General features: G+C 46.9%; 1 protein-coding gene across 7 annotated transcripts in view; it reads left to right on the plus strand.

The window, feature by feature from the left end:
- TRAF3 (TNF receptor associated factor 3) overlaps positions 1 to 25,129 on the plus strand; it is a 118,799-nt gene that overhangs the window by 20,858 nt on the left and 72,812 nt on the right. The window contains exon 1 of one of the 7 annotated variants that reach the window (XM_059374037.1): positions 10,831 to 10,980. The exons of the other annotated variants lie outside the window; for them this stretch is intronic. The gene's annotated coding sequence lies outside the window, so the exon portion shown is untranslated. Of the gene's footprint in view, positions 1 to 10,830; positions 10,981 to 25,129 lie in introns of those variants that run through there. 7 annotated transcript variants of the gene reach the window in all.

A 25,129-nucleotide genomic window follows, 5' to 3' on the forward strand; every position in this document is an offset into this window, starting at 1 on the left:
CCCCCATGTTGCATCTCCACTTCCTTGTATCAGGGAGATCATATAATTGTCTTTTTCCGATTGACTTATTTCCCTAAGCTTAATACCCTCTAGTTCCATCCACTTTGTCTCAAATGGCAAGATTTCATTTCTTTTGATGGCTGCATAGTATTCTGTTGTATATACATACCACATCTTCTTTATCTATTCATCTGTTGATGGACATCTAGGTTCTTTCCATAGTTGGCTATTGTGGACATTGCTGCTATAAACATTCGGGTGCACGTGCCCCTTCGGAGCACGACGTTTGTAACACAGATAGCATTCTTGACTTGGAGGAGTGACCCTATGAAGTCGGCTAAACTTTTGGACATTTTTACTTACGTACCTTTATAAACAGCTCCCACTCCCCCTTCCCTTGTACTTACTTTACTCTGTGGAGACCTAGAATCTTGGGTTCTCTGCTATTCTTTGGTGCACAGTAGTGGACAGTCCTCAGCAGTCCCCAGCTTCCCACGGGAGGCCCCCTAGCGACGGAAGAGTGGTCATGTGACTTGTACCCTCTGCAGGGCCGGGGTGTAGCATTCTGAAGCAGCCTGTTCTTAACACATGGTTTCTGTAGTCTGTTTTATCTGAAATTGGCACAGATTTTACATTCTGTCGTATAATATATGTTCTAGTGTTGCAAACCTCTGAATGTCCTTGTTTATCAAAAGTGACCTTTGGGCTGAGATAATGTGCCACTTGTTCACTTGCTGTCCTGGCGCCCGTGCATGCTCCGGCACTCTGAGAAGCCTGAGAAGGGATCCGGAGCAGAGTCCGCATGGAGACCCATGTCTTGAACGCCTCCATGGCTTGTCCGCGGAGCTAGTTCCGGTCCGCAGAGTTCATTTGCTCCCCATGTACGTTTGGTGCCTTTTGGTTTAGATCATCTTGGTAATTGGCACTAGTTTTGATCTTACTTTCAAACATTTTGATCTGGAGCCCGTCACTGGTGGTCCCGTCGGGGGGCCCTGGAGGGCTGGGACTCGAGGGATGCTTGCTCCGGATGTGAGTGCTCTGCCCCGGGAGGAAACAGTGACGACCTCCAAAGCTCTGTGGTGCAGGGATGTGGGAATCTGACACTACACATATCTCACGCCAGACTCGCTAGCTTGCTTGCAGACAGCGGTGTGACAGAAGCAGCGACAGGAGAGAATGCCGGGATGAGGCCGGACCGCTCCCAGTCCCTGGGTTCTAGGGTGCTGGAAGCCTGCACCTTTGAACAGGGGTTTGGCCCTGGGGTCTGGCCTTTGAACAGGCCCTCCTCAGGGACATTTTGGGGCCTGCAGCCATGACTGCCAGAGGTTTCTGTCGGCCCCTCCCCCGGCTAGTGTGCAGGGGTGCTGAGGACGCACCAGGGAGCTACCTGCACGCGACCACCCCCGTGATGACACCCAGTCTCACACGTGTTAGAGTAGCTCTGCAAGGCCTTGTTTCCCATGTGTCTTGAGGGGCTCTGGTCAGTACAGCATTTTACTTGGCGGATCTTCATCCTGTGGAGGTGGGGAGGCTTGGTAATGAGTTCCCCCACGCAGTCAGGCATCACAAGTAGGCAGGCCTCGGAGTGGGGGGGGGAGGCGGGAAGCAGACTCCCTGCTGAGCAGAGAGCCAGATGTGGGGCTCCATCCCAGGACCCTGAGACCATGACTCAAGCCGAAGGTAGAGGCTTAACCCACTGAGCCACCCAGGCACCCCAAGATTCTCACATTTAAACTTAGACTCTTGCTAAAGGAAATGTTAGCATTTCTTGATATCATGGTTCAAAACCCTGCCAGGATGGGGTGTGTGTGTGTGTGTGTGTGTGTGTGTGTGTGTGTGTGTAAGCACCTGTTTTGCTTTCGGTTTCACTAGAGGATGTAATTTGGGCCAGTTGTTTTTGAGTGAGCATTTCAAACTTAGAATTTGATCCCTGTTTCCTTGGCTGTATTAATAATAGGAAAAGACCACTTGGTCATAGATAATTGTTCTCCCCAGGGGCATGTCTAGAAACTTGTTTGTGGGGGTGGAAATGGGGGAGGCTACTGGTATCTGGGGAGAGCAGACCAGGGATGCTGTAACGTCCTGCAGTTTCCCCCATGACAAAGAATTACTGGCCCAACATGGCAGTACTGCTGAGGTTGAGAAACCTGGTGTAGATGGTCAGAAACGTTCTTTCCTTGATTTCCAGGAGATACATGATGATTAAGATTCAATATTTTTGCAAGGTGAGGTGCTTTCTACAAAAATTCAATCTTTAGTCATTGCATGAAATCTTAAGGAGTAAAAAAAAAATCTTTTAACCTAGTGAGCATCTACTCGAAGAATGTATTACAGTCAGCCGAGGGAACTGGGAGGTCAGAGTGCCCTCAGTGGAAGCCCAGATGTCCATTAGTCTGTTTGGATAAACTCCCCCTGAGATACCGTAATTTACATTGAAACTTTAGTTAGCGGGATGGGAATTTTTGAGAAGGTACCATTAGAAAAATAAAAGAATTTTCCAGCTGTGGTTCCCAAGTTCCCCAGACTTGTCTTTAACCCATAGCTCTCTTTGAGTTTTAGCCCATGTATTTACTTAAAAGCTGTTGACGAGTCCTCAGTGTGTGCCAGCCACCATGCTAAGTGCCAGGGACACAGCAAGAAACGATGTAGGCAGCTTCTCGTCCTCATGAAGCTCATGGAGCCTGTGTGGTTCGGCAGGGCTTGAGGACAGATCGAGATGTCCAGGTGCTGCTTCCAGAATAGAGCAGGTTTGGTGGGTAGGGGGTGAACTGAGAGTGGGGCACTTGCGGTGGCTGGTCTTGGAGCTTGCTGGTGAGAGCCTTGCAGGACGGCGTTTTGTCTACGAGCCCCAAGCAGGAGTGACCAGATGCGACTTAGGCTACTTGTTGTTTTCACTTAGATGGCGCCTAACCTGTCCCCAGTGAACTCTGAACCCCGATCCTTTCTACCCATACCCAGTCACTTCACTGAGAACACTGGGCAGTGCTCCTTGACCCCTGCCCTTGTTTCCCATTCTGTCTGTGGCACTCAGGCCTGTGTCCTGCTTTTCCCCACCTCCCGGGTTCCCAGCCAGGTCCAGGCCTCTTGCCCGTGTCCGTGGCCCCTGACTGGTCTCTCCACTTGTCCCGGGTTACTTCAGGCCTTTCCCCACATAGCTGCCACTGAGAGCTTTTAGGAACGTAGGTTCCTCCTGTCCTTCACTGAAAACCCTTTAGTGGCTTCCCACGGCGCTCAGAAAATACAGCATCCCTCCTCGCTAGGCCCTGGACAGCCCTTCCTGACCGAGCTCCAGATGATCTAGCCTCTCTGTGGGCTGCTTCCCAAAGAACCTGCCTGCTCAAAGGTTGTGTCCACCCTCCTCTGAACTACCCTGGCCTGCCCTGCCTGGGTGTTCATCCCTCTTCCTCTGTGGTGGGGGCGGGGCGGGGGGCGCTGGAACCTGTCTTCCTGCCCCTGCATGCTGGATTCCCATTGCCCTGTTTCCTGCAGGTGCCCTCAGATGTCCACGCAGTGCCGAGCCCTCTTCTGTTGGCCATCTTTAGTTGAGAGATCACTCACCTGGCCGCGTGTCACGTGGAGGAGGAGGAGGTGATTCACAGGGACCCACCCTCCTTCCCGCAGAGCTGGGGTTTTTGCATAGGGGATTTTTCTGTCAGTTATTTTTTCCTCACCTTTTGGAGTATTAAAAAAGCAGAGGCTATAGGGTGTGTGTGCAGAGGGGGCAGTGACCACACGTCCCGGGAGTTCTCTGATCCCTGCGGCTGGCTCATACTCCTCCCTGTTTTCAGTACAGAAAGATCGCTAAGTACTGATTCTGTCAGTAAGCTTTTAAAGTAAAGCACGGTGAGCTGCTCCGTCTTCTTACTACAAAACAGGAAATGGACAACGAGTTCCCCAGTCTGGCACAATCACTCCAGCAGGCATGCTGGTGTGCAAGGAAGTCAGGGTGGTACACCTCTGTGCCGGGCTGGGTCTTCAGACAGGCCCTGGGTAAAGTTCAGGTGGACACGGAAGAACACGCACCCCAGGGATTGCCGTGGAATAATAGGGTGCTATTCGGCTCCATCTTTTGGATGAGCAGGATGTAGGAAGTAGACACAAAGAATTTGTTTGGCCTTGTTCCATCTTTGCCACAGGCTGACACTGGAGAATTCTTAAGTTTCCACATAGAAAATGAATATGAAAGAAGGCCCATACCAGTCAGGAGGTAGAGGGGTTCCCAGGAGGCTTCTGAGAGAAGGACATGCCTACGAAGTTATTTAAGATGATTGGTGGCAGAGAAACTTCTGAATTTGTCTGGCAGGTGGATCCCAGACATAGAGCCATTTTACAAGAAGTAATAAGCTGGAAGTACTGAAAATACATTTTCCTAACAAGGGAAAACACATCCTCATAACAGCTGATTGAAGTTTCTAGAAAAATTTGAGTCCTGGTCTCAATTTTGATTGTTTAGAGCTTGGTGATAAGGTTGTGTGGGTTTTTGTTTTTGCTTTTGTTTTTTTTTTAAGCTTACATTTCTCCTGGAAATTGAATCTAAACCATGTAAGGATTATTTTTAGGTTCTGTAATAAAATTTTTCACATCATAGAATTTTAAAGACCTGTGTGGACGGGAACAGGTCTTTGAATGAAAACCTCAGTTTGGGGGCACATGGGTGGCTCAGTGGGTTAAAGCCTCTGCCTTCGGCTCAGGCCATGATCTCAGGGTCCTGGGATCGAGCCCCACATTGGGTTCTCTGCTAGGCAGGGAGCCTCTTCCCCCTCTCTCACTGCCTGCCTTCCTGCCTACTTGTGATCTCTCTCTGTCAAATAAATAAATAAAATCCTAAAAAAGAAAAAGAAAAACAAAACTCAGTTTGGCTTGAAAAGTTCATCTAATAGAAAAAAAACCAAGGAGGTTCACCCATCTAACTCCAGTCTTCACGTGTTCAGGAAGCTCCTCAGAAATCTGCTTTACCAAAAACAAATTCTTAGCAACTTGTGATAGAAAATGCTTAAATAAGCAGTTTTAAATTTAACATACTGTACTTAAATCAATTTAAAAGATTCATGGACAAAGCACTTTATATGTATTACATGTAATACATATATATAATATGTAATACATATAATATGTAATACATATTACTTTATATGTATTATATGTTATATATATATATATATATATATATATATATATATATATATATTAGTGTTATATAGTAGGTGACATAGGGCTGAAAGAGATTTTTCTTGCCTGCAGAGAACATGCAGTCTGAGGATGGGCTGGCGTGACGGTGCGAGCCGTCAGGCAAGGCAGAATAGTGCAGAAGGTATCACAGAGGACTGGTATTAGTAGCCACAGTGGAAATAGTGGCAGAAACATCAGAGAACGGGCTATCAGAGAACAGTGTGGGAGTAATGGTCTCTAAAGCAGAGGTTGGCAAACTACAGGTCTAAAAATGTTTTTTATGTTTTTAATGGATTGTAAAAATAAGCAAGAAAGTGGAACAGAGACCATCTGGCCCTTTATAGAAGAAGGTTGGCTGACTCTTGGGTTAAGGGGTCAAGAAGTGCTTTACAAAAACTAAAATTTGAGGGGTACCTAGGTGGCTCAGTGGGTTAAAGCCTCTGCCTTCCGCTCAGGTCATGATCCCATGGTCCTGGGATTGAGCCCCACATCGGGCTCCCTGCTCAGTGGGGAGCCTCTCTGCCTACTTGTGATCTCTGTCTGTCAAATAAATAAAAATAAAATCCTGGGAAAAAACCCTAAAATTTGAGGTGAGATATATATATATATATATTTATATTTAAGATATCACCTATTTATTTGACACAGCAAGAGATAGATCACAAGTAGGCAGAGCAGCAGGTAGAGGGAGAGGGAGAAGCAGGCTCCCCCCACACTTAGGTAGCCGAAGGCAGAGGCTTTAACCCACTGAGCTCCCCAGGTGCCCCTTGAGCTGGTATTTTATGGGATAAAAATAACATTTTGATTTTCAGGGCAGCAGGTTGAGGGTGGAGGTATTGCTGTGGGAGGGCCAAAGTGAGAAAGGACCTGGTGGGGGGTGCAAAAGTACTACTGCGGTGGAGGTTGGGGGTGCTTAGAGTTTCCTGAATATGTGATGACAATCACAGCTTCTCTCTCTCTTTTTGAAAGAATTTGAGAGAGGACAAGCAGGAGGAGTGGCAGAGAGGGAGGGAGAGGCAGTCCCCTCTTGAGCAGGGAGCCCGGTGTGCAGGGCTCTATCCCAGGACCCTGGGATCATGACCTGAGCTGAAGGCAGGTGCTTAACAACTGAGCCAGTCAGGTGCCCCATTACAGTCCTCTTAAGTGATAGTTCTCAAGTGAGATGTGAACCATCAAAAACTTCTGAGTAGGAGAATGTCAGTGCCGTAATTAGAGTTGATGGTGAGACATCGAGGTAAGTATTCCATTTTTTCTGGGATACGCTCTCCTGAACTATTCTCTACAAGTGGTTGGGTCACTTAACCGGCCACTGCCTCTATGGTGCTTGTGTACATGGGTCCAGAATTCCCAGTTTAAGGCTGAAGATTGGTTGATGTGCTTCTCATGCTTATTTACATTTTCTGGGCAGCAGAGAACAGTTGTGAGGTCTCCGTGATCCCGTGAATTGAGGACTTGAGGGAATCTCTAAAAAGGTAGAAAAATTCTTGCTGAAGTCAGTAATTGTATTTAAGCTGTGAATTTTTGCAAAGAGAGTTTAAAATTCATATACTTTTTCAAAATCAGCCTACCTAGGTGTGGTTATATTCTTTGAGAGGCGAAATGTGGGAAGGGTGCCCTGAAGCCAGTAGACATTCTGGATTCCCAAGAATCGGCATTGACAGAATGTCTCTGAAGACAGAACCTTTATAGTAACCTGTTTCCGAAAAGGGGGTCTCCCAGGAGAACGCTGAGTAACAGTATCCTAAGCGTACACATCCAGGAGAATGGGTGAAGACAAAGAAAATAAACTCTATTAGCCCCTCATTGAGTAGTTTTTTAGTCTTTTTTCAGAATATATGTGCTTAGGTCATTTTGTGGGAATCAAGTCCAGTACAATACACACTTTGTCCCTTGTGGTAGGATGAGGTGTGGCCGGTAGTTGAGGAGGACACCGAGAAACCGTGTTCCCGTGGTCCTCCCCAGAGCCTCCTCACTCTCATACTGGTTCTTTTCTGAGCAAACGAGGGCCACTGTACTGACCCAGAGTCTCACCAACAGAAAACAAAAACTACTTTTTGCAGAAGTCAGAACCCTAGTCTCAGAGCGTGAGGGTGCTGAAGGCCTTCATTCAAACCTCTTGATTCAATTATTGGCATCATCCAAAGTTGTTCAGATGGACTAAGATTGTGAAGAGGGCACTGTGCCGGCCAATAGCAGTTGCCTTTATGAACCGAGTCCTTCTGGAAGGCCCTGTTTGTAGCAGGGTCATCCCTGAGGATTCCTGACCAGTCCCAGGAGGTCAGAGTCTACCCCCCGCCCCAAACCCCTGCCTGGGCCTGTCCGTCCACAGTCTCCGTCCCCACCTTCCCTGCCATGGTCTCTGGACACAAGCACCACTCTCAGTGGGTCCCCAGTGACTTCCCTTTCCCTGGAATAGCAGATTGGCCCCCTTGGTATTAGCAAAAAACATGTGGGTCCCTGGGGACTTCACTTCAGAGGACAGTCACCCGAATGACCCGCCCTTGCTTACATTTACCCTCTGGTGATAAGCTCCCGAGAGAGCCGTACTGTCCCGTGCCAGAATTCTAGTGTCCTGGAAGGAGGGGAGAGAGAGTATGTGTGTGTGTCTTTCGTTTGTTTTAAGGGAAAAGCCAATGTGTTTGAGTATAGAAATATAGAATATAAAAATATAGAATATAGAGAATGCAGATATTTCCCATTGCTTCACCACTGTTGATATTTTGGTATATATATATCTTTAAAATACAAAGACACACCCCTTCTTATTAAAAAAGGAATGCCCATTTGTAACAGGAAAATTGTATTAATAGGCAGAGCCAAAGAGGAGAAATACATAGGAACAAGACAAGGATGCTCATTCTTGCCACTTTTACTGAGCATAGTATTTGAAATCCAAGCCAAATAATAGGCAAGAAAAAGAAAGAAAATGTATCTAGACTGGAAAGGAAGAAGTAAAGCACACTATCTGCTGACATGAAAATAGAGAAACATAGAAAACCCTATAGAATCCCGTCGAAAGAGTATCAGGACTAATAAACGAATTCAGTAAAGTTGCCTGATAGAAAATCAATGCACAAATACTGTTATGTTTCTAGATGCTAATAACAAACTCAGAGGAATAAAGAAAATGATGCCATTTGCAGTTGCAACAGAAAGAATGAAATACCTGCAAATGTGTGTGTTTTTTTAAAGATTTGTTTACTTCTTTTAGAGTGAGAACACGTGAGCATGTGTGCTTGAGAGTGGTGGGGAGGAGCAGTGGGAGACGAAAGAGAATCTTCAGCAGGTTCCACACCCAGTGCAGAGCCTGACATGGAGCTTGATCTCAGGACCCTGAGATCATGACCTGAGCCAGAATCAAGAGTCGGTGCTTAACTGACAGTGCCCCCAAGGTGGCCCAATACCTAGGAATGTTTAACCAAGAAGGTGGAAGACCTGCATGCTGAAAACTACAAGAGATTTATGAAAGAACTGAAGATGACACAAACAAGTAGAAAGATTAGAATAAATATTGCTAAAATGTCCATAGTATTCAAAGCAATCTGCAGATTTAGTGCATTTCCTATCAAAATTCCAATGACATTTTTCTTCCTTTTTTTTTTTTAAAGATTTTATTTATTTAATACAGACACAGCGAGAAAGAGAACATAAGCAGGGAGAGTGGGAGAGGGGGAAGCAGGCTCCCCACTAAGCAGGGAGCCTCACATGGGGCTCTATCCCAGAACCCTGGGATCACAACCTGAGCCAAAGGCAGTTGCTCAACCAACTGACCCCCAATGACATTTTTCAAAGAAATAGCTCAAATAATTGTAAATTGCATGGAATTAAAAAAAAAAAAAAAACACTGAATAGCCAAAGCAATCTTGAGAAAGAACAAAGCTAGAGGCACTGTGCTCCTTGACTTCAAACTATACTACAAAGCTGTGTTAATTAAAACAATGTGATAACAGTATCAGAAAAGGACACACAGATCATTGGAACAGAAGAGGGAGCCTAGAAATAAACCCATGCATATATGGTTGGTTAATTTACCACAGGGGAGCCGAGAGCATACTATGGGCCAAGGACAGTCTTCTCAGTAAATCTACCAGGAAAACGACCTCTATCTCACACCATACACAAAACTACAAATGGATTAAAGATTTGAACATAAGACCTGAAACCATAAAACTAGAAGAAAACACAGGCAGTGATAAACTCCTTGACATTGGTCTTGGTGATGAGTTTTTAATCTGACACCAAAGTCAAAGCAACAAAAGCAGACGTGAATAAGTGGGTCTACATCACATTAAAAAGCTCCTGCACAGGGGCCTCCTGTGTGGCTCAGTCGGTTGAGTGTCTGCCTTCAGCTTAGGTCATGATCCCTGGGTCCTGGGATGGAGCCCCAGGTCCGGCTCCCTACTGGGCAGGGAATCAGTCTTCCTCTTCCTGTGTCCCAAACCCCTGCTCTACTCTCTCTCTCTCAAATAAATAAATAAAATCTTTTTTTTTTTTTTTAATCTTCTGACAGCAAAGGAGAAACCATCAACAAAATGAAAAGGCAACCTACTGAATGGGAGAAATATTTGCAAGTCATGTATCTGAAAAGGGACCAGTAACCAAAATATGTAAATAACTCCTACAACTTAGTAGCAAATAAAAAAAAATTAAACTCAAATAATCAAAAAAATAATAATAAATAATCAAAAAAAATGGGCAGAGGATTTGAATAAATATTTTTTTCCAAAGAAGACATATGGATGGCCAATAGGTACATGAAAAGATGTTCGGTTTCATTAATCATCAGGGAAATGCAAATCAAAACTACAATGAGATATAACCTAACACTTGATAGAGTGGTTATTGTCCAAAAGACAAGAAATCACAAGTATTGACAAGGATGTGGAGAAAAGAGAACCCTCATCCACTGTCCAGTGGGTATGGAAATTGTTACAGCTGCTATGGAAGACAGCACAGATGCTCCTCAACTAGAACTACCATATGACCCAGCAGTTCCACATACACTGGAGTATTATTTCTCAGCCATAAAAAAGAATGAAATCTTGCCATTTGCAAAAACGTGGATGGTCCTTGAGGGCATTATGCTATGAGAATCAACCAGACAGAGAAGGGCAAATACTGTATGATCTCTCTTATATGTGGAATATTAAAAAAAACAGTTTATTAGATACTGAGAACAGATGGGTGGAAGTATAGTGCATTACTGAATGACACCTGAAAATACCTTACTGTTTAGTAGTTTGTGACCACCTCCTATAAAAAAAAATCAAGAAAGATGAAAAATAGAAATAAGACCCTGTTCAGTCAGATCACTGCTCTGTATGCTCTTCTAAGCCATTTTGGGGGCATATGCATATTTTCTTTTTATAAAAATAGGTTTATTTTAGGGACGCCTGGGTGGCTCAGTTGGTTAAGCAGCTGCCTTCGGCTCAGGTCATGTTCCCAGCGTCCTGGGATCGAGTCCCACATCGGGCTCCTTGCTCGGCAGGGAGCCTGCTTCTCCCTCTGCCTCTGCCTGCCTCTCTGTCTGCCTGTGCTCACTCGCTCTCTCTCCCTCTGTCTCTGACAAATAAATAAAATCTTTAAAAAAAATAGGTTTATTTTATTTTATTTTATTATTTTTTTTTTTTAAAGATTTTATTTATTTATTTGACAGAGAGAAATCACAAGTAGTCGGAGAGGCAGGCAGAGAGAGAGAGAGGAGGAAGCAGGCTCCCTGCCGAGCAGAGAGCCCGACGCGGGACTCGATCCCAGGACCCTGAGATCATGACCTGAGCCGAAGGCAGCGGTTTAACCCACTGAGCCACCCAGGTGCCCCTAGGTTTATTTTAAATAATGCCATTTTATAATATGCTTTTTAAAATAATAGCTTTATTTTTTTTTAAAGATTTTATTTATTTATTTGTAAGAGACAGAAGGAGAGAGAGCAAGCGAGCACAGGCAGACAAAGAGGCAGGTAGAGGCAGAGGGAGTAGCAGGCTCCCTGCCGAGCAAGGAGCCCGATGTGGGACTCGATCCCAGGACGCTGGGAACATGACCTGAGCCGAAGGCAGCTGCTTAACCAACTGAGCCACCCAGGCGTCCCTAAAATAATAGCTTTATTGAGATGTAATTCAGATAAAACATTCGCCATTTTAAAACATACAATCCAGTCATTTTTATTTATTTTTAAAAAGATTTTATTTATTTATTTGACAGAGATCACAAGTAGGCAGAGAGGCAGGCAGAGAGAAGGGGAAGCAGGCTTCCCGTTGAGGAGAGAGCCCGATGTGGGGCTCGATCCCAGGACCCCGAGATTATGACCTGAGCCAAAGGCAGAGGCTTAATCCACTGAGCCACCCAGGCATCCCCAATCCAGTCATTTTTAGTGTATTATAGAATTTTGAAGTTTCTGCCACTTTGTAATTTTAGAACATTTTCATCATCCCAGAAAGAAACCTTATACCCATTAGCTGTCACTTCCCATTCTTCCCTACTCCCAACCCTAGACAGTCATTAATTTATTTTCTGTTTCTGTTGATTGCCATTTCTGGAAATTCATAAAATGGACTCATACAATGTATAGTTTTTTGCAAGTGATTTCATTCACATAGTATGATGTTTTCAAGGTTCATTCACATAGCCTGTATCAGTAATTTCTTTTTATAGGGAAATAATATTCTATTGAATGGATAGACTACATTTTGTTTATATGTTCATCAGGTGACGGACATTGGGTTGTTTAGTGTTGTGAAAAGTCCTGTACAAGTTTTTGTGAGAAGCTTTTTTTTAATCTGTTGTGCAGAGAGCTGGTCATATGGTAACGCTGTGTTTAATATTCTGAGGTACTCCACACTATCAAAGCAGCTGGGACAATTTTGCATTCCTGTCAGCAATGTGTGAGAGTTCCAGTTTCTCCACATCGTCACCAACACTTGTTACGTCCATCATTTTTATTTCAGCTGTCCTAGTGGGTGTAAAGTGGTTTCTCATTGTGGTTTTAATTTGTATTTCCATGGTGACTAGCCATGTGGAGCATCCTTTTATGTGCTTATTGACCATTTTGGTATCTTCCTTGGAAAAATGTCTGTTCATAGCCTTTGCCCGTTTTTAAAGTTGGGTCATCTTTTTGTTACTGAGTTATAAGAGTTCTTTACATACATACAGTTTCTTTATCACTATATGACTTGTAAATATTTTCTTATATTCTTTGGGTTATCTTTTCACTTTCCTGATGGTCACCTTTGATGCAGAGAATTTTCTAACGTTGGTGAAGTCCACTCTGTCTATTTTTTTCTTTGGTTGCTTTTGCTTTCCATGTCATCTGAGAAACCACTGCCTAATGGAGGATCATGAAGATACGCACCTGCTCACATCTAAGAGTTTTATAGTTTTAGCTCTTCCCTTTAGTCTGTGATTCATTTTTGGTTAAACTTTGTGTATGGTTTGGGATCGTGGTCTAGTTTCACTGTTTTGCATGTGGATACCCCATTGCCCATTAGCTAAAAAGACTGCTCTATCCCCCATTGAATGGTCCTGATACCCTTGTCACAAATAATTCACCACAAATGGAAGGGTTTATTTCTGGACCCTAAATTCTATTCTGTTGATCTGTATGTCTATTCTTATTATATCAGTACTGTCTTGATTACTTAGCCTGGTAATAAATTTTGAAATTGGGAATTGTGAATTCTCCAAATTTATTCTTCTTCTGCAAGATTGTTTTGTCTATTCTGAGTCTCTTGCATTCCCTTGTGCATTTAAGGATCAATTTGTCAGTTTTTGCAAACTACGACTTTTATTATATCATCAACATTTTCTTTTTCTTAGTCTGTAATTGTCCTCTTCAGTCTCATAGCCATGAGCTCCGTGACTAGTGAGCATGTGAAATGTGGCCACATGGAAAAAAAGAACACAAACTATCTCATGGACAATTTTTTATGTTGATTACATATTAAAATGATATAATTTTATATTGGGTTAAATAATGTACATAAGTTCACCTCGTTATCTTATTAACATGGCTACTAGAAGATTTCAAATTATGGGATTCTCGTATTTGTGTTAAACAGAAGTATTTTTTAACAGCATGGCATAAAGTTTCTTGATTCACTTCTGAGATTGTTTCCAGTATTCTCTCTTATATCGTGCTCTAATGAGTGACCTAGTAGCCAGGTCCTTGTGCACTCCTGTGACGCTGCTGGCACCGAGTTCGAGTTCGGAAGGACTTAGGAAATAATGTGTGTGCTGCTTCCAAGTCTAGGGCATACATGCAAACTCTCCTGTTTGAGAGTTGAGTAAGGGAATAAATGTTTCCATATTTTAAAAAATAATCATGTTTAAAGTAAGGCTGTAAACAGACTCAGCCAATACTGACTGAACCTCTCTCCCACTGTGTCAGGTTCTGCTCTAAAGTCAGGGAGCACAACTTGAGTCCAAATTTGAGCCCCTCATGCGGCCTTTATTGTAATAGGGGGAGAGGGTTGGCCATAAACCAATAACCGTGTCTGTTAATACTGAAGAGCCCTGTCGGGAAGGACAAGGAAACAGGCTTGTGGGCTATAGTGTGGTGGGAAAGCTGTCCTGACCAGGCATCAGGGAGGCGTTCTGAGTGCATCGCATTTGAGCAGCCCCTGTAAGAAGTGTCTGCGAGAAGAATATATTTAGGTAGAGGGTCGGGAAGTGCAGAGACCTTGGTACGGGAATATGTTTGGTGTGTTTTATTGGAAAGCAAGGAGGCCAGTGTAGTTAGAGTGTGGTGAGAAGTAGTTGGATTTGGAATACATTTTTAAAAGATTTTAGTTATTTATTCGACAGAAAGCGTGAGAGGCAGAGGGGCAGGCAGAAGAAGAGGGAGAAGCAGACTCCCCGATGAGCAGAGAGCCCAATGTGGGCCTCGATCCCAGGACCCTGGGATCATAACCTGAGCTGAAGGCAGACGCTTAATGACTGAGCCACCCAGGCGCCTCTGGAATGCATTTTGAAGATGGAACTGACGGTCTCTTCTGGTGGATTGGGTGTGGGGCACGTGAGGAAGGAGAGAACTTCATCACTTGAACAAGTGTGGTACCATTTACTGAGCCAGGGACTGCCAGGCTGGATTAGAGAGGGAGGGGGACCCAGAGTTCAATGTTAGATCTGTTTAGTTTGAAATGCCTTTTAGGTGCTCAAGGGGAGATGTTGAGTTGATAACTATGATATACCCCTATGGAAGTCATATGGGGCTAACGATGAATATTTGGAGTTAAAGAAAAGCCACCTGAACAGCAAGCAGATGGAGTGAGAATTCACTATTGCATTTGGGAACGTGGAGGTCTTTGGAGACTTTGGTAAGAGGTGTCACTCGGCTGTGCTGGCGTGGTGGGTGGAAGTTGCCAGGGGAGAATGGGGTGTGTGCATTGACAGCTTCTTGAGTTTGCTCTCACTTGGACAGAATGAAGGGGGATGGCTGAGCTGGGGACAGATTGCCCTTTCCCTATACACTGGTGGGAGTGTCCTGGAGAGAGGCCGAGTGGGGAGAGGCTGGGACCCTGCCCCAGAGTGGAGGTGGGCCTCTCTGTTAGGATCAGAAGATCAGGAGAGAAGGCACCGTGGACTGGCAGGATCTCCATTCAGCAGTGAGAGGCTGAGAAAATTTCAGATCACCTGTTTCCAGAGAAACAGAGAGTGACGAGATGGGAAGGGGTGTTGTAGGATTTGTTACAGAATTAAATGTAACATTTGCATGATTTTTAATATCAAACCTAAGACTTCATATAAATTGAGTTACTTCAAACTGCTTACTCTTGGGGTTCTCTCTCCCGTGCCTTTGGGGGTATTTTGGTGGAAAAGTTTGAGAAGCCACTTCATTATTGTATTCTATTATTATGTTGTTAAATCTCACCCAAGTGAGTATTTAACCTTAAAGAGTTTGAGATTCACTTACCCATTTTGTTATCCTTAATAGAGCTTTCGCAGCTGCTCCAAATATCCCTCCATTTGTGCGTCTTAATTGTTGCTTGGCAAGCCCGTTCGCTCTGCACCAGGGAGGGCTGGCGCTATGGGCGGCGCGGGTGGTGCGGGCGGCGCGGGCGGTGGGACGGCCTCGTTCCCAGCCTTCCCCAGCCGGAGACGCGGGTGCGGCAGGAGGCAGGGCCGCTGAGGGGCAATGCCCTCCAAGAATAGTTTAGCAAACCTTTCCTGTCTCTCAGAACACTTAACAAACGCACCGTCGGTCTTCTGATTCTGATAGGCTGGTTGACCGAGCTGGGTGTAGCGTTATTGGCCCGGCTTTTAGGACCCTTAACAATCAGGAGCGATTAAAAGTTCCTTGGCAGGGGGCGACTGGGTGGCTCAGTGGGTTCAGCCTCTGCCTTGGGCTCAGGTCTGCCTAAGCCTCAGCAGGGAGGCTGCTTCTCCGTCTCCCTCTCCCACCCTTGTGCTCTCTCTCTTCCTTAAATAAATAAAATCTTTTTTTTTTTTTAAAGATTTTATTTATTTATTTGACAGACAGAGATCACAAGTAGGCAGAGAGGCAGGCAGAGAGAGAGGAGGAAGCAGGCTCCCCGCTGAGCAGAGAGCCCGATGCGGGGCTCGATCCCAGGACCCTGAGATCATGACCTGAGCCAAAGGGGCTCGATCCCAGGACCCTGAGATCATGACCTGAGCCAAAGGCAGCGGCTTAATCCACTGAGCCACCCAGGCGCCCCTAAATAAAATCTTTTTAAAAAAAAGTTATTCGTCTTCTTTCCTGTTTGTTGCATTTGCCTGCTTTCTTCGCATACAATTTTAGTACAATTAATACCCACTGCCCCCCACTTAGGTTCTTCAGTCTTTTTTTTAAAATAAAAGATGATCTTTTTATCTTATTATTTTTTAGGTGGGGAGAGAGAGAAAGGGGGAGGGGCAGAGGGAGAAGGGGAGAGAGAATCTTCAGGAGACTCCCCACTGAGGGGGGGCGCTCAGTCTCAAGACTCGGGGATCATGACCTGAGCCCAAGTCAAGAGTCGGATGCTTAACTGACTGAGCCACCCAGGCGCCCCAGTTCTTCAGCCTTCTTAGTGAGAGCTCTATGAACGGTTTGAATTACCCCACAGTCAGTTTGTGGGATGGGAGTGTGTGAAAAATCAGAGGGCGGTCCTTTCTGATGTTGACACATGAGATGGCTGGGGGCTGGGGCCGCTTGATCTGTAATGGGTTTGTTTGCGTGACTGCATACCCCTGGCTTCCCAGTTCTCCCATCACCTTATGGGCCCACCTGCATGGTATGGCTCTGCTCCTTCCCTCATCCTGGCTTGACTCCCGAGAGCAGAGGTAAACCTGCTTTTGCCTGTGGCACTCTCCATTCCTAAAGGCTGGCTTCCTTAGGCCACTGGGCAGGCTGCCTTCCCGGACCACGCTCCGCATGGCCCCGCTTTGGGTCCCTGCCCAGGCACCTTCCTTGCCTTCATCCCTCCACCAAGTGTGGCAGGAGCACTCCTTTATTACTTCCTGGTCTTCCCTCCAGTCTTTGGGCTCCATGAGGGCAAGAACCATGGTCGTGTTTTGAGCCTCCTGTGTCCGGCACCCGGAGAGGGTATGGCACATTCGTGCTCAGAAAGTGTGTTGAGCGAACACACACATGAATGTAGACTTGCGGTCCAGATTGTCATTAAAGGGGCTCATGGGTCACTGTTTCAGCTGGGGCTTGACCTGCTGTCACTGGGCAATCCTCCACCATTCTTGGTGCCAGGGCTGTTGTGGAGCTCGGCATTTGTGAGACTTTATAATGGAATTAGTGAATGTACCATGTATTGTGGAACATCCTGAGCAACATCCTGTAACCAAACAGGTTTTTGCAGCCAAGTGCATGACTGTTTGCACTCAGTGGCATGTGCAGAGACTGGACAGCCTCACTGGCATCAGGGCGTGCTGCCCAATGACTGACAGTCATGTTTCCAGAGCTTTCGGGGTTTCAGAACCACAGATAAGGGAACGTGGGCCTGTTTTAGTGAACGTCTGTAGTGCGTTATGCCGTGTGCTATAAATGCAGAGGCAGAAAACAGTTGCCTTCCTGTGGGGTGGGGGTCGAGCACCATCATGTGGCGTGTCGAGTGTGCGCGCGCGCGCACACACACACACACACACGGAAGGCACTGCTCGGGGCCGGGCATTTCTGTCACCCTCACTGGCTTTGGGGAAGTGTGCTCTGTGGGTGCTGAATGCTTGAGATGTGCCGCATGGGGCGCTGAAGAGGGGGCAGTTGTAGGAAGGGGCTGTTTGGGGTGATCCTGGATCAGGCTCCCTTGGATCTGGCCACTTCATTCAAGGGATTCAAGGAGTAGAGGGCAAGCTGCAGCCAAGGCCTTAAGGAGGATGCCCTGCATTCCTTGTCTCCTTCGCTGGCGGGGGAGTGGAGTGTAGAGCAGAGGCTGAGCCAGGGGCAGGTCAGACTTCTCTGTGGTCCGACACTTAGCCCTCTCAACTGGATCAGGAGTTTTCAACATTAGATGGATTTAATGTAATGGCTCCTGACTTTTAAAATATGAGTATAACTTTAATGTTTATTTTAAGATGCATTTTAAAAAATATTTTATTTATTTATTTGACAGACAAGAGATCACAAGTAGGCAGAAAGGTAGGCAGAGAGAGAGGAGGAAGCAGGCGCCCTGCTGAACAGAGAGCCTGATGGGGGGCTTGATCCCAGGACCCTGGGATCATGACCTGAGCTGAAGGCATAAGCTTTAACCCACTGAGCCACCCAGGCGCTCCTTAAGATGCATTTTTGATGTAGAGAGAAATCTTCAATTCAAAAAGATCTACCTGCCTTCTGAAATGGTACTTGAATTTTGAAATAAATGTTCAATTGCCAGGCTGCAGGATGCCAGCTCTGTTTTATTCAAAAATGAGGAGCCAATACACAAATATTTCAAGCATTTAAAAGGATGGAGGGTGAAGTAGTTGGTTCCTGGAGCAGGTGCCACACATAGTATTATTTCTAGTTTTCCTACAGTATTTGATAAATTATGTAGAATGTGTTAGCTCTCATCTGAGCATGTACATTGATGTTGATACATCAGTGCATTACATTGATAATTCTTTCAGTTTAGAATTATTTTTGTCCAAGGTACTTGATTTAGGATTTAATGAGCCATGGCACTGAATTAGAGACACACTTTCAGTCTTTTCTGTGTTTATAAGAGATTACTACTTTTTGAAAAGGACTTGTGAGAATGTCATTTACAGTGTATTTTAAGTTCATCAAGAATAGAGTTTGTATTGTGAAAACTTGCTGCAAGACACGTCCCGGGGTTTTATGCGTGAATAACAGTGACGGCCAGGCTGGTGTCATTCACGCGGTTGTGGTTATTCTTTGCAAACAGTTTATTTAACAGGGTTTGAAAGAGACTCACTCTTGTGTTTTATAATTACCCTTTCCTGGGGACCAACTGATAATGTAAAAAATATCTGGTGGTTTTATTTCTTAGAGCAAGTGTGTTGGTTTAAAATGTTCGCGTCTGTATGGCCTGCCTGAATGTGCCGGTTTCCAAGTGTAGCCTCTACAGTACTGTGGAAGAGTGGGGTTGTTTTTGGAAGGTCATAAGAGAAGAGTTTAATGTGTCTTAATTGCTTAAATATTTTCTTTCACCAGGATTATTAAGAAAGACACAGAATATAACATGGGAAAATGTGAAATGGATGCAAACGCTATAAAATTTTCCATAGAAGCTTTTTATTCACAGTGAGGCACATGTGGAAGGCTCCATGAACACTCTAGATGGTATCATAGTTTTGGAAAAACCATTTCACCATAGGGGTGTTTACAAAACCTGAAGCCATCCCTATTAGCCAGGCTCCAACGTCCGTCTAGCTCTGTAGGTAGCAAGGGTTGCAGTGTCAAAACCAACTTAAAGTTACCTGTGTTGTCAACATGCAGATTTTCTTTATTCAGTACTTTAACTACAAATTTGTCAGTCTGAGTAATTTGAAATACAGTAGCATAAAAAGAATTAGAGATGCCAAACCGAAAATGTGTGCATATCTAAAGTAGTTTCTTTTCTTGATTTTGGTTAACAGAAGTATCTTCACATCTGTAATTTCTGGTAACCTAATGAGAACACACTGAACTTTGGGGGCACGATAAATTTTCCCATTATGTAAAATATTTTACACACTGGTTGACTCATTGTAAGTTGTGAGTAGACATGATTCTCTTCCTGCGGAAAATAGAAACACTTTATTCTAATGACAGTGTTAGCCAGTGACAAAGTCATGCTGAGGTACCGCGTTGCTTTCCTGTGGTTGGATTGTCGAGAACCAAGGGAGAACCGAGGTGAACACACAGCAAGCAGAACGAGCTGGGAGCTCTTTTGTTAGGTCTGAGGATGTAGTTTTCTATAAATCAGTGAGTTGTTTATTTTATACAAAGGCTTATTTTATTTTCATTTTTGTGAGTTTTATGTTGTTAATGTGTTTTCTTTGACTGTATTACTTCAAGTCTTGTAAATATTTCCTGGTCTTAAAAACCCAAGTGCTCTTACTTATTTCATGGTAGAAGGAACTCAGAAATTGAGTACTTTTTGATGGTGATGGTGAGGTTGATAATTTCCCTAGTGATACTCCCTGCTCATGTTTTTTTTTTTTTTAAAGATTTTATTTATTTATCAGAGAGAGAGAAGGGGAGAGAGCGAGCACAGGCAGACAGAATGGCAGGCAGAGGCAGAGGGAGAAGCAGGCTCCCCGCTGAGCAAGGAGCCCGATGTGGGACTCGATCCCAGGACGCTGGGATCATGACCTGAGCCGAAGGCAGCTGCTCAACCAACTGAGCCACCCAGGCGTCCCACTCCCTGCTCATGTTTAAAAGTGCCATGTATTGGGTGCCTGGGTGGCTCAGTGGATTAAGCCGCTGCCTTCGGCTCAGGTCATGATCTCAGGGTCCTGGGATCGAGTCCCGCATTGGGCTCTCTGCTCAGCAGGGAGCCTGCTTCCCTCTCTCTCTCTGCCTGCCTCTCTGCCTAGTTGTGATCTCTCTCTGTCAAATAAATAAAATCTTTAAAAAAAATAAAAGTGCCATGTATTTATATATGTGTAATTTATATTTTGCATTAAAGTTAGAATGGAATTTTTTTTCTTGAATAATTGTGGAACGCTGAGATTTGGGGGAGAAAAGTTACTCAAAATAGTTAGCTGTTTTGAACAGCAAAAAGCTTATTTGAAATTATTTGGAAGGACCATCCCCAAAACAATGCGGTTTTAGGAGCATAATGAAGACTTGTAGTAACATTTTCCTTTTGTTTGTTTCTTTAATTGAGATGGTGAGCTATGTCTCATTAAGGGATGTTAACTATCTGATGTCTGGCCTTTGGTACGGTTACATCAGCTTTTAAAAAAAAGTAGGTGTGTGAGTTGTCGTATAACATATGATTCACCTATTGTGAGCATCTAATTCGGTGGTTTTTAGTATAGTCACAGTTTTGTGCAGTCACTGCCTGTTTTGGACATTTCGTGTAAATGGAGTCATATAGTATGTGCTGTTTGGGTCGGGTTCTTTCACTGAGCACCGTGTTCTTAAGATGTGTCCGAGTGTGAGCATGGATCACTAACGCCTTCCCTTTTGTTGCTAAATAAGTTCATCGTATGGATGTACTTTTAAAAAACGATTTATTTTTATTTATTTATGTGACAGAAATAACGAAAGAGAGGCAGGCAGAGGGAGAGGGAGGAGCAGACCCCCCTGGGGAGCAGGGGTCCCGCCGACGGGCTCCACCCCCGAGGCTGAGCGGAAGGCAGACACTGACCCTACCAAGCCACCCAGGCTCCCCTGGATGTGCCCCTTCCTGTCTACCCACCAATCCCCGGGAGACGTCTGGGCTGCGTCCTCTTTTGGGCTCTTAGGAATGGTGCTGCTTGGAGCCTGCAGTGCTGGTTCTTGTGAGCGCCTGCGTTTCCATTTCTCTTGGGTGCTTTGCTTCTTTGATCTGCTGTTCGGGTTCTCATTTGTGTTTGTAAAGAGACTTGGCTTCTTGGGGCTGGACTTCTTAAGACCTTTGTTGGTGACCTGGTGACTCCTGTTTCAGCCGGGGCATCCCATGGCCCCATGTTGCCAGGAGAAACAGCCAGAAGTACAGTACCCTTCTTTCCTAAGACGAGATCATAGCTGATGGTCGCCACAGGATCTTAGCAGATGACCGTCCTTTTAGCTGGACAGATAGATTAGTCTTCTTTATCCAAGCCAATGAAATCTGTCTGCATTTTATATTTTCCTTGTGTTCTCTCTGCTTCTGCTCCGGGACACCCTTTGTTCTTTGACCCCACCAGCACAGGGAGGGACAATGAATGATTTGTGTGTTTTCCCTTCAGGCTGTATGCCACTCATTCCTTTCTTTTTCTTTTCTTCTTTTTTTCCATGGTAATTCTGGTTAGTGGGTTGCCTGCTTTTGAAGTAAAAGGCGACTTAAGGTAGTAGCCGCACTCTAGAGCCTGTTGTTTGGTGTGCAAGTGAGACCTGTAGGAATGTTTCCATAATTTGTATCAAATTCAGGCAGATATACATTACCGATAATAGTTGATGGCCTGGGTTAGGTTATGAATTTCATTACTGCTCTTTAAAATAGGAGCAGGTTCTGCCATGGTTATTCCATTAGTGGTGACAACCCTTTTGGCATCTTGTCATGTATTTAAACTGAGTTAAACTTGGAAAATTATTGAGTGCATTGAAGATCCTGGCTATATTTTGTAACAGTTGTGCCTTACATTTTGAGAAGCTTGTACTTTAGGAAACTTTCACACGTATCATATCAATTTGAAATTAAATCCACCCCACAAAGTCCTGTGGACCAGGACTCCTAGATCCAGCAGGAGTGAGCAGTCGCGGGGAGCAGTTGGCGTGGGAGACAGAGTACCCATTTCCCTCGGCCCCACGCCATGAGCCGAGAGGAGGCAGGGTGTGGGGAGGCCGGGTCATGCCTGGGCCGGGAGGGCTGTGCCAAGTCCAAAGCAACCAGACAGCTAACAGCCAAGCAGCACTATTTTAACACCTAGTGGTGCCTCGCCGCCTCCTCATCCCTAAAATGGAGCTAAGAGGAGGCCACGCCATGGGCAGGTGGGGTCTGTGGTCTTTTAGTCCCTGCACCGGCTTTCCACGCCCTGACGAACTTGCTGCCCTTAGTTTTCAGACGGTCGGCCTGGATGGTGGTTTGAATGGTCCTGTCCGTGCTCCTTTGATCACCCCCTACCTCTGACCGCAGCTGCTGGCCCTAGAGTGGGCCTCGCTGCCCAGCGCACACTGCCCCCAAAGTAGTTATCATTGCTGGGGGGTGGGCCAGGGTCTCAGCCCCGGCCAGCATTGGCTCCCTCTCCCCTCCCCCCAGGCATTGTCTGTTCCAGGAGACACCAGAGTCCTGGTGTAAGAACCCTGCTGGTTCCTCCACGCCTTCCTGGGACAGCCCACTCAGGCCAGAACACACGATGCTTGCCAGGCACGGGGTCCCTGGACTGACAGGTCGGTAGGGGACCAGCCCTATCACAGCACAGCAGCTGTCAGGCTGGTGGGGGTGCGCCTGCCACTGAGGACCAGCCTCGACCCCCCGATTTGAAAGGCACAGTTCTCCAGACCGTCTTCTGTGGGGGCGTGCCCAGACTGGCACCTGAATATCCCTAGAGGCATTTGGTAGAAGTTCCCAAGGGCTGTTAAATCACTCTACAAAGCACAGTAAGGGCGGAAAGAAGCTTCCTCACACACGGCCTCCTGCCTTCCCCTCTGATGCTCTCCCTCATGCTGTGAGATTACCCCGCCAGGCAGGAGCTGATGCGGGAGGCACGCCTGTTTTGGCTGGAAATAGTCATTCATTCATATCACACCTTTTTGGGGAGAGATCGGGGAAGGAAGGGGGCAGCATTTCCATAAATCTGATCTCCCACTCCCGTTAGTAAAGGCCGCACTAGTGAGCTTTGGCTGGGTGCCTGGAAAAGCGGCCTCCCGGGCAGGTAGGCGTGGGCTGGGAGCCGGGGTCCTGGGTTTGGATCCTGCCTCTCCCTGTGCCCCAGGCTCCTCAGTGGCCGGATGGACAGGGCGCTGGTGGTGGCCTCACAGAGGGACTGAGTCCTGCCCGTGTGGCAGCAGCGGACTCTGGCGGGGCCTCTTGAGACCGCGGCAGCCACACGAGTGATGGCTTCACCCTCCGTGCCGTGTGCTGACCGAGAGGGAGGACAGGAGCCCAGACGGGGGGTCCTTGCTGCCTGGGGCGGGAAGGGGGAGAAGAGGTGAGGTGAACGGGGGGAAGGCGAAGCAGAGGACTGTCCCCACCAGAGGAAGCCGCGTGTTGGCCGGGGTGCAGCGGCTCATGTCTGTTACCAGGGCGACGGGTGACTAGGAGGTCCCTTACTCCGGGTGTTCCTCCACGCCCACGCAGTCCTTCAGCGAGCGCTGCTTGGTGTCCGGCTGGGCCCTCGACTCCGGGCCGAGCGGAACACAGCCGGCGAGGTTCCTCGTGGCTCCCGGCAGGAGGCGGCTCCGCTGCCGGGCGCTGGGTGGAGAGCGCGGTGCCGCGCCTGCCTGCAGGCTGCAGACCGGGACCTCCACTCGGCCACCATGTGCCTGGGGCGTGCTTTCGCCTCAGGTTCGAGACACTCAGCTGTCCGTCAGCCGCGCCGGTGGCCGGGGCTGCTGGGGGGGTCTGACGGGCTCCAGAGCCCGGCCTCGCTGCGGACGCGCTGGTGCGTGGTGACGCCGTGTGTACCCTTGGAGGGTGCTTCCCCCTCTTTTCTCCCGTTTTCCAGCAAAGTGCCCGTCCTCTGGCTTCTGGGAAATACTCCTTCCGCGTGGAGCTTGTCCTGGATCCCCAGACCAACTCCAGGTCTGCCCCCTTGCGCGCTAGGCCCCTCCATCACGCCAGTCCTCGTGCTCAGAGTGACTGGCTCGCCGGTGGCCGTGCCCACTGGAGCGCGTGTAAGCCCCGGGGCGGGGCGCTCCGCCTTGCCCGTGGCTTCTGCTCCTGGCAAGTGGTGGCGGGGCACGCTCAGCCCGCGGGCGGGATGAATGAGAAGGAAAGGTCACTTAGTAATCATGATGCTATTTTAGGTCTTTTTCTGAATTTGGTTGTTTGGTTAATGGTTCAGTATTTCAAGGGCTCGGATCACATAATGGTTCTACTGTGCAGCGAAGGTGGTACGAGGCGTTCGAGGTGATCGCTGCCCACAGAGGGACTCGGACTTCTTCCCGCACTCGCGTTTTCCGGAATGGAAGTCCAGGTTCATTCCCGGCGGCTTCTCCGCAGGGCTCTGAAGCTGGTGTGAGGCGTCCGATGTGCGGGCTTCTCGCGGGCCGCGCCGGCGCCGAGGGTGGTGTGTCCTCCTCCACGTTCCTGCTTTCCGCGGGCCCAGCCGGCGCGGACGGTCAGAACCGCAGGCCAGTCAGCCTTTAGGACACAGGCTGGGAATCTACAAATGCCGCCCCCACCGAGGCATTTGCCACAGTTTTTAAAAGATCTGTATAAAGTCTCTGATTCAAAAGGCAGCTTCCTGTGCCAGGGGCGGCTCTCTCCAGCCTCCTGCTTCAGAGGCTGGTCGCTTGGGAAAGACTGCAATGCAGCCGTCACAGAGTCGCGTTAACTTGGAAACCGCTGGCGGGGAGGTCTTTCGCTCCCTCTCACAGGCGCTCGCTGGGGCCTGCAGTCTGGAGGCGGGCGGAGCGCAGGCTCCACTCCCCGGGACTTAGCTGTTTCGGGGCAAGAGCGGGAGTGATTTCTGCAGGCGCCGTGGCTCGTGCAGGCGTGTCCTGCCGCAGCTCCAGCTCCGGGGAGTTGCTGGCGCAGTGGGCTTCCCGGGCCGTCTGGGCGCCCTAGCTCTGTTCTTCTCTGTGTTCAGATGGTGGAGGATGAGAAGGTAAGACTTTAGAAATCACGCATTACGTGTATTCTGAATGTTGATGAGTATCCCTGGTGAAGGTGAACACTTACGATTCAGTCGCTGTCTTCTGAACCAAAGAAACAAAACTCGGATTCCTTATTAAAGGACAGTTTGAACG

The sequence above is a fragment of the Mustela nigripes genome, chromosome 13, assembly GCF_022355385.1.
Source record: "Mustela nigripes isolate SB6536 chromosome 13, MUSNIG.SB6536, whole genome shotgun sequence".
In the NCBI taxonomy this organism is placed as follows: domain Eukaryota; kingdom Metazoa; phylum Chordata; class Mammalia; order Carnivora; family Mustelidae; genus Mustela; species Mustela nigripes.